This window comes from Engystomops pustulosus, chromosome 4, assembly GCF_040894005.1.
Source record: "Engystomops pustulosus chromosome 4, aEngPut4.maternal, whole genome shotgun sequence".
In the NCBI taxonomy this organism is placed as follows: Eukaryota; Metazoa; Chordata; class Amphibia; order Anura; family Leptodactylidae; genus Engystomops; species Engystomops pustulosus.
The window spans coordinates 92,546,265-92,562,803 of record NC_092414.1 but is presented as its reverse complement, the minus strand read 5'-3'; the positions used below and the strand labels follow the sequence as shown (position 1 = coordinate 92,562,803).

At 37.1% G+C, this 16,539-nt stretch overlaps 1 protein-coding gene across 1 annotated transcript in view; it reads right to left on the bottom strand.

Annotated features, from left to right (window-relative positions):
* Window positions 1-16,539, bottom strand: part of TRHDE (thyrotropin releasing hormone degrading enzyme) — a 452,112-nt gene that overhangs the window by 71,105 nt on the left and 364,468 nt on the right. The window lies entirely within an intron of this gene.

Sequence of the window (16,539 nt, the reverse complement as noted above, 5' to 3'; positions counted from 1 at the left end):
TGCAGGCATGAAAGTCCTCGTCTGCCCTATTTATTAGAGGCTCCACATGAAAACTAACAGAGACAAAAGCTCCCACAGTCTATGGATCTCATATCCACATATACTAAGAGCCACCAGCAGCATTTATTTCTACACCAAGTCTTACAGGTTCTCCAGTATGAAAAGTCACCTGCTGCAGCTTGTGTGCCAGCACAGGGCAGAATTCCACAAAAATGATTATCTACACTTGGGACTTCAACCTCTGTGGTGGTCTCTATATTGAATTTGCAAAAAAGTGGTGCTTATATTTAACACCTAAATGTGATGACCTAGTAAAGACTTATCTTTAAGATATAACTTTTATTTTTCTTCTCTTAACCGCTAGGCGCACCAGGACATTATAGTACATCCCGGTGGCTAGATGCTTAGCACACCAGGACACACTATAACGTCCTGCTTCTGGCACCTGCTCACGAACGGAGCGAGCACCAGAAGCAGCGGCTGTCAGCTGTCTTTCACAGCTGACACCGCGCTGTAACACCTGCGATCAGAGCTGACTCAAGCATGACCGCGGCATTTAAGTGTGTTTCCGCTATGGATCGGATCCCCGTTGCCGCTTACCAGGGGATCCAATACACTTCTGGGCAGCTCCGAGGACTGCCATGTGCCCCGGAGCTGCCCCGATGTCCGAGGCAGTCAGACCCCTTCCGGGTCTGACTGTAAACTGTCTGAGAATGCGCCTGCATGCTTAGACAGTTTACACTGCTCTGCATAAAAATATTGTAGAGCAGTGTATTGGACTTGAACCAGCGATCAGAGCATCGCTGGTTCAAGTTCAAGTAAGTATAAGTAAAACCATGCAAAAACACTTAACACTACACATAAGCCCCTAAAATGTCACTTTCCCATACAAACACTTAATAAGGTATAAAAAACACAAAGAAACCCGGCATATTTGCTATGCAGCATCCGTAACAATCTGTATAATAAAAAATAATCGTCACTGGACCCGCACGGTAAACGCCGGAGGAAAAAAACGCAAAAAAACGTTCTGAAAAAAGATAATTTTTCATTACTACCCTATAAAAAATGCTCCAAAAAGTGATTTAAAAAATGTTATGCACTCTAAAATAAGCCCACTAAAAAGAACAACTGTTCTCACAAAAAATAAGCCCCTAACCAAATTTGTCAGCCGAAAAATAAAAAAGTTATGCATATGAAAAGATGGTGATACTAAAATGAACAAGATTTTCTCCAAATTAGTTTTTATTCAGTACAATTGAATAAAATACACAAACCCCCAACATATTTGGTATCCCTGCATCCATAACAATCTGTCTAATAAAACAGAATCATTATTAGATCTGCAAAGTGAACCCCGTAAAAAAAAAAAAAAAAAGCTCCAAAAAAAGATAATTTTTAATTGATACCCTTTAAAAAATTCTCTAAAAAGTGATTTAAAAAATGTTATGCACTCTAAAATAAGACCACTAAAAAGAACAATCATTCTCGCAAAAAATAAGCCCTTAAACAGATTTGTGATGCTAAAATTAACAACATTTTTGCCAAATTACTTTTTATTCAGTAAAAATGGGAAAAAATAAAAAATCTATATAAATGAGGTCTTTTCATAATTGTGGCGACCCACAGAATAAAAATAATATAATATTTTTATGGTATGGTTAATGGCCAAAAAAAAACACATAAAAATTTTCCTAAAAATTGATGATTTTCATTTCATTTCATTTTCACCAACAAAGAGTTAATAAAATCTCACCAATTACCTATAGAAGCCCCAAAATTACTTACCAGAAAAGTGCATCTCATGTGGCAAAAGAAATAAGCCCCTATAGGTCCACAATAAAAAAAAAAAAAATTATAGCCTGTACAATGTGACATAGCAAGTCTGAACTGGATGGCGCCTCCTTCCCTTCTATGCCCGGCCGTGCGCCCATACAGCAGGTTACCACCACATATAGGGTATCGGTGTACTCGGGAGAAATTGGGTATCAAACTTTGTGGAGCCTTTTTTCATTTAATCCATTGTAAATCTTAAATTTTCCACCCAAAATGAGTGTATTGTGAAAAAATATTACAATTTGCAGACTGCACCTTCATTTTGTTTTAACCCCTATAAAACACCTAAAGGGTTAACAAACGTCTTAAAAGTGGTTTTTCATAGATTGAGCGGTGTAGTTTCCATGATGGGGTAATTTATGAGTCTCGCTATTATTTAGGTCTCTCAGTGTCAATTAGAAGTTGAGCAGGTCCATCTAAATACAGGTTTTGGTGATTTAAAAAAAAATCACTGAGCCTCATAACATTCTAGTAAAATATGTGGAATCTTAAAAAACCATCCAACATAAAGCAGACATTTGGGAAATGTAAGTTATGAATTTATTTGGGTGCTACGACTATCTGCATCAAAAGTAGAGAATTTAGAACGTTGAAAATAAAGAATTTTTCCAAATTTTTTCCAAATTTTGTTTTTTTTCATAACTAATCGCAAAAGAATTCATCCAAATTTTTAAACTAATTTGAACTACAACGTGTCACAAGAAAACTGTCTCAAAATACCCTGGATATCTCATAGTGTTCCAAAGCTATAACCACTTATAGTGACACAGGCCAGATTTGAAAAATGAGGCCGCGTCCTTAAGGCCAAAAGAGGCTGAGTCCTTAGGGGTTAAAACTATTCAGACACTCAAAATAATACGTTTAAATCACACCAAGTGACCTACTTGCACAGTAATCTTCATATAAAAATATATTGTTCATTATATTTTAATTATCAAATATCAGCTTGATAATACCATTTTGACAATATTTGTCACTATCTACTTTATATGCATAAGTTGTAAACCAATTTAGTTGAGCCAACAACCTTTTACACCAGTTTACTGGTGTAAGTTTTAGGATGACAATTAGGCTTATTTAACCACTTAGTCAGTTCTCTATCTAGCCTTGTTCTAGTTGTATGTATTGTCACCACTCATTTTCTTTAACTCTCACTTTCTTTTACTTCTGGTTAACAATAATACAGTTTATTACCACCGATATGTTGTTAGACAGCTGTTACATAAGTCCACCAGCTATAGATCTTAGATTTCTGAATAATACATGAAACTATAGTCACAAGAACTTTAAGCTGCTTGGAGATAAACAATGCATTTATCCCTGAATGTCTATCATTTTTTTTCTAAGCTTCTGAGACAACTTCTGTCTGGTTCATGTTGAGTGTGGTACACACCATGTCACCAAACAGTACAGTGAGTAGCTGTAGCCCTATATACAGGCCACTGACTGATAGCAAGCAGTGAACATTTTTTCGGGGGTTCCATCGTTTTCTGTCGAGGCCTGTATAATGAGTTTTATTTTTTTTATTCCGTTGAAGCATGGGTGCCTTTCATTTGTTCATTTTCATAGAAATGTAATTTATTTTTAATTCTGTCAGATTCAAGTTATTTCTGTGACCATTGTGGGTTTTTCTTTCATTAAACAAGGGCTACCAACAATTTTGTCCATGTTTGTATTACCTGACGGTAGGATATGACTGTTTCTGACCAGCTGTCGGCTTCAATGCTGTAATAGATTAATGTGGCGCACAGATATAACCTATTTGGCGCACGCCAATACTATATTATATTATAATTTTTGCCGCACAGTTATAATAAATGAGGTCTGGATTGTCATCACAATAGGGTCAGTAAGCCATATTTAATTCCCCTGATTGAATTTCACAGGATGTAGAACTCCTGTTTTTTATGTTTTGGAGTTAAAATGTAAATTTCATCTGAGCACATGACCTGCTTATAAATTTTACACGCTAAGAGGGATATAGCTAGTATCATAGTATCATGATTATGAGCAAAGATCTTTAAAATTACAGCAGAAATTAGCAAAGATCATAACTTCGAATTTAACAACTTAAATGCATTTAATGACTAGGATTTATTGATACAAAGTGAAACATAATTAATAGGCATATTTTCCTAAGATATTTTATTTTGCAACTCTTGAATATTTCATCATAGGCTGACGAGATTCTAGCTAAATAATGGACAGCACAGTGTACTTTGCAAAAGATACTAAACAAGGCATTAAACCGGATACATAAAACAGGCCTTTAATTATGCAGTGTAATGTAGTCATCATTCATTGCACACAATGATACCTAGCAAAGAAAGAAATTGTACGAGAAAATAGTGGCATTGGATGGTTACATATCTTTCTTGCATGCCCACATGTTAACTCAATTATTAATGTGAGTGCACAGAAACAATATATTCTAGTAATATATTCCCAAAGATACTCCACAACTATAAAAGATGCAGCGCTCCTTATATATAAAAGAATGTTATAAATACATTCTCTTCTGAGGTTCTTTCTCTGCAAATACTTGACCTCTTACCATTCTATTTTCTAACCACATGAGCTACTAATGAGACAGACAGAGACAGAATTAAGCCTCGATATATTCTGCAGCATTTTGACCTTGCTTTGTTCTTTAAAACAAGCTGCTGAACTCAGGGATATAGCCTAGTGCATTCATTTTCCCTCTGGACAAAGTACCAAATGGTGATATAATTGCCAAGGGAAAATGATCACTGAGGTGTGAATTATCTCCACCATAAAAGCAGAAAATGTGTAACAGACCCAGTCATTTTATGACATGGTAGATGTATAAGCAAAGTGGCCACATGATAGCTAAGCATCAACCTGTGAAGTCAATACATAGTTCACAAAACAAGAAAACCAGTCCAAAATATTCTGGTCAATAGCCAAGAAAATCTTGATTTTTCTCTGCACAATGTGTATATTGTCTTAACTCAGAATAGAGGTTATAACTGAATTAGGCACCTGGACAAGGGTTATACACTTGAGTGGGTGAGTGGGTTACAGGATTAACACTTTCATCAGATCTAGATGCTCTCTAAAATCTACTGTCACACAGCTGCCATCTCTACTTCTCTTGATTTTATTATGTTTAGAATGTGTGTAATAAAAGTCTTAGTGTCGAATATATTGCAAAATAACATGACACATAGTCAGCACATAGGAGGATGAGGGCAGGATTAGGATTAAGATGATGTCTTCTTGAAATGAGTTTATCAGGCAAGTAATTGTGCTTGCATTTCAGTGTGTAAATGTGTGTGTCAGTGTGTAGATGTGTGAATTGCAGTGTGCCCTTGTTGTGATTGTAGATATGTGTGTATCACAATGTGCACATGTTGTGATTGCAGATATGTGTGTGTATCACAGTGTGCCCTTGTTGTGATTGCAGATATGTGTGTGTATCACAGTGTGTACATGTTGTGATTGCAGATATGTGTGTGTATCACAGTGTGCCCTTGTTGTGATTGTAGATATGTGTGTGTATCACAGTGTGCCCTTGTTGTGATTGCAGATATGTGTGTGTATCACAGTGTGCCCTTGTGATTGCAGATATGTGTGTGTATCACAGTGTGCCCTTGTTGTGATTGCAGATATGTGTGTGTATCACAGTGTGCCCTTGTTGTGATTGCAGATATGTGTGTGTATCACAGTGTGTACATTGCATTTCAGTGTGTAAATGTGTGTGTCAGTGTGTAGATGTGTGAATTGCAGTGTGCCCTTGTTGTGATTGTAGATATGTGTGTATCACAATGTGCACATGTTGTGATTGCAGATATGTGTGTGTATCACAGTGTGCCCTTGTTGTGATTGCAGATATGTGTGTGTATCACAGTGTGTACATGTTGTGATTGCAGATATGTGTGTGTATCACAGTGTGCCCTTGTTGTGATTGTAGATATGTGTGTGTATCACAGTGTGCCCTTGTTGTGATTGCAGATATGTGTGTGTATCACAGTGTGCCCTTGTGATTGCAGATATGTGTGTGTATCACAGTGTGCCCTTGTTGTGATTGCAGATATGTGTGTGTATCACAGTGTGCCCTTGTTGTGATTGCAGATATGTGTGTGTATCACAGTGTGCACATGTTGTGATTGCAGATATGTGTGTGTATCACAGTGTGCCCTTGTTGTGATTGCAGATATGTGTGTGTATCACAGTGTGCACATGTTGTGATTGCAGATATGTGTGTGTATCACAGTGTGCCCTTGTTGTGATTGCAGATATGTGTGTGTATCACAGTGTGCCCTTGTTGTGATTGCAGATATGTGTGTGTATCACAGTGTGCCCTTGTTGTGATTGCAGATATGTGTGTGTATCACAGTGTGCCCTTGTTGTGATTGCAGATATGTGTGTGTATCACAGTGTGCCGTTGTTGTGATAGATATTCTATCATTTCTTCAAGCATCTTTGTGTGACTATCCAATTGTTTTATTGTGGACCGCAGCCAAGGTTTTTGGTAGCATATTACAATATTATATTAAATTTTTGACAAATTGGAGTCTGTAAACTGTGTAGAGCAGTTTTAACCCTTAGGCGCACCAGGACGTTATAGTACGTCCCCGAGGCTACATACTGAGCGCACGGGGACGTTCTATAACGTCCTGCTTCTGGCACCGGCTCGCGAACGGAGCCGGCACCAGAAGCAGCGGCTGTCAGCTGTCTAGTACAGCTGACAGCCTGCGCTAACACCCGCGATCGGAGCCGGCTCCGATCGCGGGTGTTAACCCCTTACACGCCGCGGTCAAGCATGACCGCGGCGTGTAAGGGTGTCTGCGCCGTGAATCGGATCCCCCGTGCCGCTTACCGGGGGATCCGATCCACTTCTGGGCAGCTCCGAGGACTGGCATGTGCCTCGGAGCTGCCCGGTTGCCATGGCAGCCAGACCCCTTCCGGGTCTGACTGTAAACTGTCTGAGCATGCGCAAGCTTGCTCAGACAGTTTACACTGCTCTACAATAAAATAGTATTGTAGAGCAGTGTATTGAACTTAAACCAGTGATCAGAGCATCACTGGTTCAAGTTCAAGTATGTATAAGTAAAAAAAAGTAAAAAACACTAAAGTTATCACATTACAATAAATAAAAAATAAATACATTAAAATATAAGCCCCTAAAATGTCACTTTCCTATAAAAACACTTAATAAAGTATAAAAAACACAAAAACACAAAAAAACCCCGCATATTTGGTATTGCCGCGTCCGTAACAATCTGTATAATAAAACCGAATCGTTACTGGACCCACACGGTAAACGCCGTAGAAAAAAAAACGCAAAAACGTTCCGAAAAAAGATAATTTTTAATTAATACCCTATAAAAAATGCTCTAAAAAGTGATTTAAAAAATGTTATGCACTCCAAAATAAGCCCACTAAAAAGAACAACTCTTCTCGCAAAAAATAAGCCCCTAACTAGATTTGTCAGCCGAAAAATAAAAAAGTTATGCATATGAAAAGATGGTGATGCTAAAATGAACAAGATTTTCTCCAAATTGGTTTTTATTCAGTACAATTGAATAAAATACACAAAACCCCCACATGTTTGGTATCCCTGCGTCCGTAACAATCTGAATAATAAAACAGAATCGTTATTAGATTCGCAAAGTGAACCCCGTTAAAAAAACCCAAAAAAAAGCGAAAAAAAAAAAGACAATTTTCAATTAATACCCTATAAAAAATGCTCTAAAAATTAATTTAAAAAATGTTATGCAATCTAAAATAAGACCACTAAAAAGAACCATCCTTCTTGCAAAACAAAAAATAAGCCCTTAAACAGATTTGTGAGGCGAAAAATAAAAAAGTTATGCATATGAAAGTCGGTGATGCTAAAATTAACAACATTTTTGCCAAATTACTTTTTATTCAGTAAAAATGGGAAAAATAAAAAATCTATATAAATGAGGTCTTTTCGTAACCATGGCGACCCATAGAATAAAAATAATATACTATTTTTATGGTATGGTAAACGGCCAAAAAAAAAACAAACAAAAATCTTCCTAAAAAGTGATGATTTTCATTTCCTCCACCAACAAAGAGTTAATAAAATCTCACCAATTAGCCTATAGATTCCCCGAAATTACGTACCAGAAAAGTGCATCTCATGTGGCAAAAGAAATAAGCCCCTATAGGTCCACATTAAAAAAAGAAAAAAAATTATAGCCTGTACAATGTGACATGGCAATTCTGATCTGGATGGCGCCTCCTTCCCTCCTATGCCCAGGCGTGCGCCCATACAGCAGGTTACCACCACATATGGGGTATCCGTGTACTCGGGAGAGATTGGGTAACAAACTTTGTGGAGCCTTTTTTAATTTAATCCATTGTAAATGTTTAATTTTCCACCCAAAATGAGTGTATTGTGAAAAAATATTACAATTTGCAGACTGCACCTCCATTTTGTTTTAACCCCTATAAAACACCTAAAGGGTTAACAAACTTCTTAAAAGTGGTTTTTCATACATTGAGTGGTGTAGTTTCCACAATGGGGTAATTTATGAGTCTCTCTATTATTTAGGCCTCTCGGTGTCAATTAGAAGTTGAGCAGGTCCATCTAAATACAGGTTTTGGTGATTTTACAAAAAATGTGAAAAATGATACCTAAATTCTGAGCCTCATAACATTCTAGTAAAATATGTGGAATCTTAAAAAACCATGCCAACATAAAGCAGACATTTGGGAAATGTAAGTTATGAATTTATTTGGGTGCTATGACTATCTGCATCAAAAGTAGAGAATTTAGAATGTTGAAAATAAAGAATTTTTCCAAATTTTTGCCAAATTTTGGTTTTTTTCATAACTAAACGCAAAAGATTTCATCCAAATTTTTAAACTAATTTGAAGTACAATGTGTCACGAGAAAACAATCTCAAAATCCCCTGGATATCTCATAGCGTTCCAAAGCTATAACCACTTATAGTGACACAGGTCAGATTTGAAAAATGGGACCGCGTCCTTAAGGCCAAAAGAGGCTGCGTCCCCTAGGGGTTAAAGAAAGGAATTCTGCCCAGCACAGCTCACTCACTCCTCGTAGCAAACATAGAATGCAAGTCTGTTTTTGCCATTGACTATACATCGGGAAAGGAGACAGTCCAGACCACTTGTTAATACTAAGAGCATAGACAGCTCAAAAAACACTCAAGTAACACTTTTAGTAAACAAGAATAAAGAATTAAAGTTTTATTACTGTGCTGGGATTTATCATTTTACTTAGTCTAGAACAGTGGTGGCAAACCTATAGCACTGGTGCTAAAAGTGGCACTGCAGGCAGTTTCCCCAACAGTTTTTTCCAGTGAGAACTTATGGCATCTTTCTGCAGTCCAGGTAATGCCTCACTCTGCACTATTTTAAAGTGATCCATTCTGGGCTTCCTGGAACTGTAGAAGTGACAAGGTGCGGACACAGTCAGATTGGAGCCATTGGAGTTCTTGCTACAGACCCCACAGTTCTTCCAGGAGGGAAGCTACAGTGATAATATTTCCCTGAATTCTTTCAAGGGAATTGGTGTTTTCAGGATTACAAGGAGCAGGGAGCACTAAGTAAGCAATAATTTACTGCTGAAATTTTTGTCTTGGCATTTTGGAAAAGAATTAGGGTTTTGGGTTGCACTTTGAGCACTTAGTCTCTAAAAGTTTCCGCATGACTGGTCTAAAGTGTCCATGATACACAGATGTAATTGATATAATATGGAATTTCTTAACAAAATTTTATAGCATAGTGCCACATGACTAACACTCCTATGCTTCCTGCTGTATAAATTGAATCCACAGAATATCCATTGTTGTCAGACAGGAGGAGCAAGTGGGTGTTAAGTCTGACAACTATATGCCATGCCACTATCAGTTTTCAGGTGCACATCTGTCATGGGCGTTCCTGCGACCCTCCTCTCCAGTCGCTGTCACACATAAGTGCCTCCCTGTGCCCCTCAGCACATGCGCCAGCTTCCCGAGATTTAAAGGGCCAGTGCGCTGCTAATTGGCGCGGGCCACCTGGCAATGTAACAAACAGCCAGCCTTTTCCCTCATTCCCCACCAGATCTTTGTGCTTCCATGCCATTGAAAAAGCTGTGTTCCTTGCCCTGTGCATTTAGACTGATTCCCCATTGTGACCTTGATACCGTTCCTGACTTTGCTCCTGTGCTGCCTGTCCTGACCTTCTGCCTTGTCCCGACTCTGATCCCATGCTGCCTGTCCTGACCTCCTGCCTGTCCTCAACTCCATCTGTGCTTCAAGATTCTTTACCTCGCCTTGGCCACCACCGCAGAGACAGTCGTGCCTGTAGAGCGACATGGTGGTACCACACCACAACAAGTCCAAACCGCTTTGAGCCGGGCTCTGTTGAAAACCGGGTACCGGAGACTCCGCTCCCAGGTATCTACATATGTCATTTCAATGTCCGCGGTGGTTTAGTGGGTCAACTAGCCCTGAATTCTGACAACATCGAATGTAAAATGCACTAGACCTGCCAGTGACAGGTGTGTATTATGTTGTAGTAGAGTTGTTGACTTTGCCCCATTAATTTAGAGGAGAACAATAATAAAACCCTCATATTAGCATTTATCAGTATTTATTCACACTATTAAAAAGAGACAGAGCAGTATAAATCACTAATTCAATTTCATGACAAAAAAGGAGTAGATGATTCACAGAGATTAAGGCAATAATATTGAGGGCATTTACATATGAATAATCATGTCTCTGCTTTTCAGCCAAATGACAGCTGCAATCTGTCTAGCTTCTCTAGGTCATAGTTCTTCGACTTAGGGAATTTATTTAGTAAGGGGTACATAGCATGCCATAGTTTTATGGGATACTTGTTGGTTCATCCTAAAATCATATATTTCTATATTTCCTATCCTTTTTTTGCAGGTTTTCTCTTTTGCAAGTTATTTGCATGGGATGTTTTTTGTGGAATTATTTAATAATAAAATAGTTGTTGTGAACACAAGTGTCTACACTTAACTTATCTTCTAATTTGTTATAACCTCAACATAATATTAAAATATAAAAACGAAACCTTCACCTATCCCAAAACAAAATATTGGTTACACGGAAATAAGAATAAAGGTTAGAATATCAGTTTGTGTGCTCATGAAACCATGGTACTTTTATGTATCTCAACATGTCCAGTCAAGCGGACAGTTCAGAAAGTTCACCAACATAGGTCACACTGGCTTGCACAATTCAATAGCTGCAAAGAGTCAAAGTTGAAATTTTTATTTGGACATGTCCTTAATGGTACTGTATGAAGAATACAAATTGCTGCATGAGTGAAGCACTGCATATAATATTGCTGATCTACTCATTTCCATGCACATCCTCCAGGAGCAGATGCTGCAGCTTCCACTGGTTGTGAAAGTGCAGGCCATCCATGGACAAGTCACCATTCATTCAATAACTGGTCTTACTGATAATCTCTGAAGGAATTGTAATTTACTGTTGAAATCAGTTAATGGCATACCATTCATGTGCAGGTGACCTCTGTGGTCATTGATTGGTTGATCTGCTCACAGACATTCCCCCTCTCCACAGCAAATTTGCATGGGTTACAAGAGTAATTGCATGGGAACAGGTTATGTGCAGTGTGTTTTAGTTTGGCACTCCCTTTAATTACTGACTCTATGTTCTATGTTACACAGAAACTAGTGGTCTGACCACATACAGTTAGGCCCCTTCCACACTTGCGTTTTTCACGTGCGTTTTCTGCGTGTGCTTTTGACGCGCAGAACTTGCATTGCACTCTGACCCATTGTAACCAATGGGTCTTTTCAGACTTGCATTTTTTTTCACGCACACATGCACATTTTTTTAACGCGCATTTAAATCTCAGCATGCTGTACTTTTGCAAGTCACGCGCGTGAAAAACGCACCATACAAGTCTATGGAGATGCATCAAAAACGCATTGCACTCTGAGACACTTGCAAGTGCAATGCAAGTGCAATGCGTTTTTCATGCATCAATTGCCATAGAAAAGATAGAGCTCAGTCCTGAGTCCATTTCACTCGCATTTTCACGCTTTTTAAACTGAAATTGCATTGAAAACGCACGTGAAAAACTGAGACACTGAACAAACTCTGACTGAAAACTGATTGAACTCTGATGCAAAATGTGCATTTTTCACTGACCAAACACTGATCGCACCCTGATCAGACTCTGACGTGATCTGCAACGCAAGTGTGGAAGGGGTCTTAGAACATACATTTTTCTATTAAAAATGTGTTCATCTGAAGAAATACTGGAGTGTGTGGCGTTAAATATAGTATGGGAAGATATGTTCTTCACTGGTATTTCAACTCTATTTATATTTCCACTATTTTAGTTCTCAGATCAGATAAATAATGAATCAAATTAATTAATATTGAACCACCATGGCACTAATTCCTACTACTTTATGATGAAAATTTAGATTTTCATTCAAAATCAAAGTCATTTTTGACATGCCTGAGAAACATTGTGGGTTAATTATCTTAAGGCATTTGAGTCTGAGTAATGTTTGCTAATTTTTGCACAACTCCTTATAAACATTCTTATATTCAACTGTTTGGCCATAATGACCATGTCTGTAGGAAAAAAATGAGAAGCTTTCAAGCCAGAGACCACCATCCCAAATCTAAAACACGGAAGTGGCAGTATCATGTTGTGTGGTTTTGCAGCAGGAAGGACTAGTTCATTTCACAAAATAGATGGCATCATGAAGAAAGAACACTATTTGGCAATATTGATTCCCCACTGATGATCCCAGCAAACCTCACATGACAACACCCTGGACTAGGGTTGTGAACTGGAAGACTGCCCTCCAGTCCAAGAAACCCAGTGCATGTTACATTAAAGAAAGAACATTAGAAAACTATGTCTTGGTAAAGTATCATGTATATTTCAGTTAACTTTCTTGGCTGTGGAAACCACGAGAGATATACACTCCGTCCACTATCTTACCATACACTTTACCCCAGCTGGAAAGGTAGGTACGACCAAGGAGAGATATAGCAGGAGAGATATACACTCCGTCCACTATCTTACCATACACTTTACCCCAGCAGGAAAGGTAGGTACGACCAAGGAGTGATATAGCAGGAGAGATATACACTCCGTCCGCAATCTTACCATACGCTTTAGCACAGCATGCAAATTCAAAGGCAGATACGAGCAAGGTGGCCAACAAACGTGGCTCAGTTACACCAGTTCTGTCAGGAGGAATAGGCCTAAACTAAATTATTGTGAGACGCTTGTGGAAGGATAAAAAACATTTGACCCAAGTCCTACAGTTTAAGTGCAATGGTATTAACTACTAATGAAATCTATGTAAACTTTCAACTTTGCAGAAAGTAATAAAACTGCCTTAAAATATTCTAGCAGATGGAAAATAAAAATAATTCAGGTAATCCTAATTGGCCTAAAAAAAGAAAGGTTTTTTTTATTTCATATCATATACCGAGAAAAAATGGAAATGTGTCTTTTTATTTAGTGTATTTAAACTTCTGGTTTCAACTGCACTTACATTTATATCGCATTAGATTTGTTTTTTAAAATAATAATAAATATATTAATCTTTAAATTTTATTTTTAACCATGCATGATGAAGAAACCCAAGTAGTCTAAAAAGCCTGCATTTGTCATCATTAAGATTCTCACTTTTTATCTTTACTCCTAGTGTATTTATCTCAGAACGATATTGAGCTACTGGATGTTGTCCAGGTGCTTAAACTGGCTTATTTATTGCAATTGATTCTCCACATTCAGGTTCATTTTCATGCTGTATGTGTACAGTTGATGTTCTCTTTACGCCTGAACAGCCAATGACTTCCTAGCTTAGTGTATTTTGAATAAGAAAAAATTCACATGCCCAAAAGCAGTGTCCCTATTATCTGTTTTATACTAAAACAGTCATTCAAAGCTGTACGCAACTAACAGCTGGACATACACTGACATAGTGAATATGCCCTTTTGTATGCTTTACCCTGTAGAGATAATCACAATGAAATAAAATGCCACTGATTAATAAAGATACATTACTTTGAAAATATTTAATAAAGCTGGTTGCAGCTAGGAATACACAGAGGTGTTTGGGTACAAGGGTTCAGAGGAGCAAACTTCAGAGAGAGCTAGAATTGCATAGTCTCTTACATATAAAGAACTGCAGGGAACTGCACATAGCCATACTCTTTTCTAAACATTATACTTGTCTAATGACTTTATAAACTCCCTTGAAAAGACAAAAAAAAAAAATACAGAAAGACTCCACAGCCATTTGCAAGAAGCGTAATTACTATTCCTAAATGTCAGCAACACAAATAAAAATAATGAGTGCTTTATTGTCTGAGTTAAAGGATTATGTTTACCAGCACATTTATTTTATTAAGCATTAGAGTCCGAAAAGACAGTTTCAAAGGCAAAAATATACTTGTCATAGCAATTCAATATATTAAGGTGATCTGCTGACGCATGCATAATGTTGGAGCCATTGTATAATTGTATAATTGAAAACGCATTTGGGTATTTACGGAAATGTAAAAAACCTCCTGTACAATCTTGCCATCTTCTGGTGCTAAAAACTTTTTCATACTCTGTTGTTCGGAGCTGTGGGTGGTGTCATTTTTGTACCTTTTGATGATGTTTTCAATGCTACCATTTTTAGGACTGTACAACCTTTTGATCAATTTTTATTGATAAAGGGAATTAATTCTGGGTATCTAGAAATTATACGCAGTATCCGAGGAAGAATTGTAGTACAGTCGAATTGTATATTGATATTTATATATCATGTCGCTGCAAAGACACGTAAGATCCTAAAATTACATCTTTTTCTGGATTTAAGCGTTTTTTCTCTGTATTGCAAAAATGCTGCTAAAGGAACCAATGCTCCACAATTCAGTTAATACTGAGTATTAAAAGAGGATTCTGGACTGTTAATCTCTGCAGATTAAGCTATTTACCTCTGACAGGGTTACATTCCATGTCCAGTGACTCCCTTCCTAATCATGCTACTGCTTTGTTATCATTAGTGTCAGTAATCATTGACAATTCTGCCAACCAAGACTCCACTCCATAATCTAGCCAGTACCAAAGCAATTTCTTAAAAAAAGAGATGTATTAAGTAGTTGGATAATTGAGGAAAAAGTGTGATAACTTTGGGTAATTTACCTCTCCCCTGTCTCATAAAAAACATTATATATGTCTTGCTTTAAAAATCTAATCCTAGTATAATTATTAAGTTTTTATGGTTTTGCTTCTTTATAATGTGGATAACTTTCAAAAAATACTGAAAGGAAAAAAAATATCCGATTCTTACAGGCATTTTCTTTCCGTACCTATAACTGTCATCCATTCTGAATGTGATCCAGTAAAAATGCTGCTAATAACAAGTCATCTACCTCTTTACATTACCTCTTTACATGTCTTAATATCAAAGTCTTCAAAAGCTGTTCTAAATTTTTTTAGACTATACACACCTTTCCATAATATTTACTACAGTTATAGTCATCCAAAAAAAGGAAAAATATATTTGACATGAATTAAAAATTCCATGTTGATCACTCTCAAGCACAGCACACCCACGTCTGCTGCATCACTTTACTCATACACAGCTCTGTTACAATCATTCACTCACAAAATGCTCTGCTACAGCACTCAGCATTGCTACACCTATTCAGTCTCTCACACACATAGCACTTCTTCAACACAGTACCAACCACAACTTCTTCTCTGGCTTATATGGCCCCACCCCTGACAGTATAAAGGGTTTAAGTGCCTTGCAGTGATTCAGCAAGCATGTGAGCAGTCACATACTTCTGACATCATTCTAGGTACTATAGGTAATACTGTCGCGATGCGCAAGGGGTTGGAGAGAGCAGTGCAGAGGCTTTGCTCTCTCAGCACTTCACCCCATCTCCAGAACAGTGGTCAGAAGGGACTGGCAGTGCTGGATCCTCCTGACCTTCAGACTATAAGACTTAAGCATTTTTAGGAAGAATTTTTCTTGCTAAAAAGTGCATCTTATATTCCAATATATATATATATATATATATATATATATATATATATATATATATATATATATATATGCCTTCCTTTCATTTTATTCAATGTAATAAAAGTTGTTTATTTATGGTGGGTCCATAATGTATTTCAATTGTGTAGAAAAATGGAAAAAAATATAACTCTTTGCAAATTCTCTCTACCATTGTACCTTAAAGTTCAGTAAAACTGCAAGTTTGCCTGTTTTATTTTTTTTTTATTTCCTTATATTAAATATTTAGAAGCTTTCATTTTCTTATTCAATGTCCCTTTTATTTTATTTATTCACATGTGTTTTAGGAGTAATTTTTAATTATCTAAATTCCTTATGTATGCATCTCATACATCTTAATGATACTTATTGATGTCCACATAACAGCTAATCGAACAAGGATTTTCAATCTACTGTTATATAGGTCAGATGAGCGGAGACAATTAGGATTTGCTGCTAACTTGCACTGAGCTTTTTGCCTTTTTTATTGTGAAAGAATGTGCTGATCTTGAAAACTGGCAACATATTTCCATAAAATACTGTAGTTTGAAGAGATGAGTATTTCTATAAAATACTGTAGTTTGAAGAGATGAGTAAAAAAATATTTAAAATATATTAGAATTTTGGTTGCCCTTAAAGGATCTATAAACCAAATTAATTTTAACCTC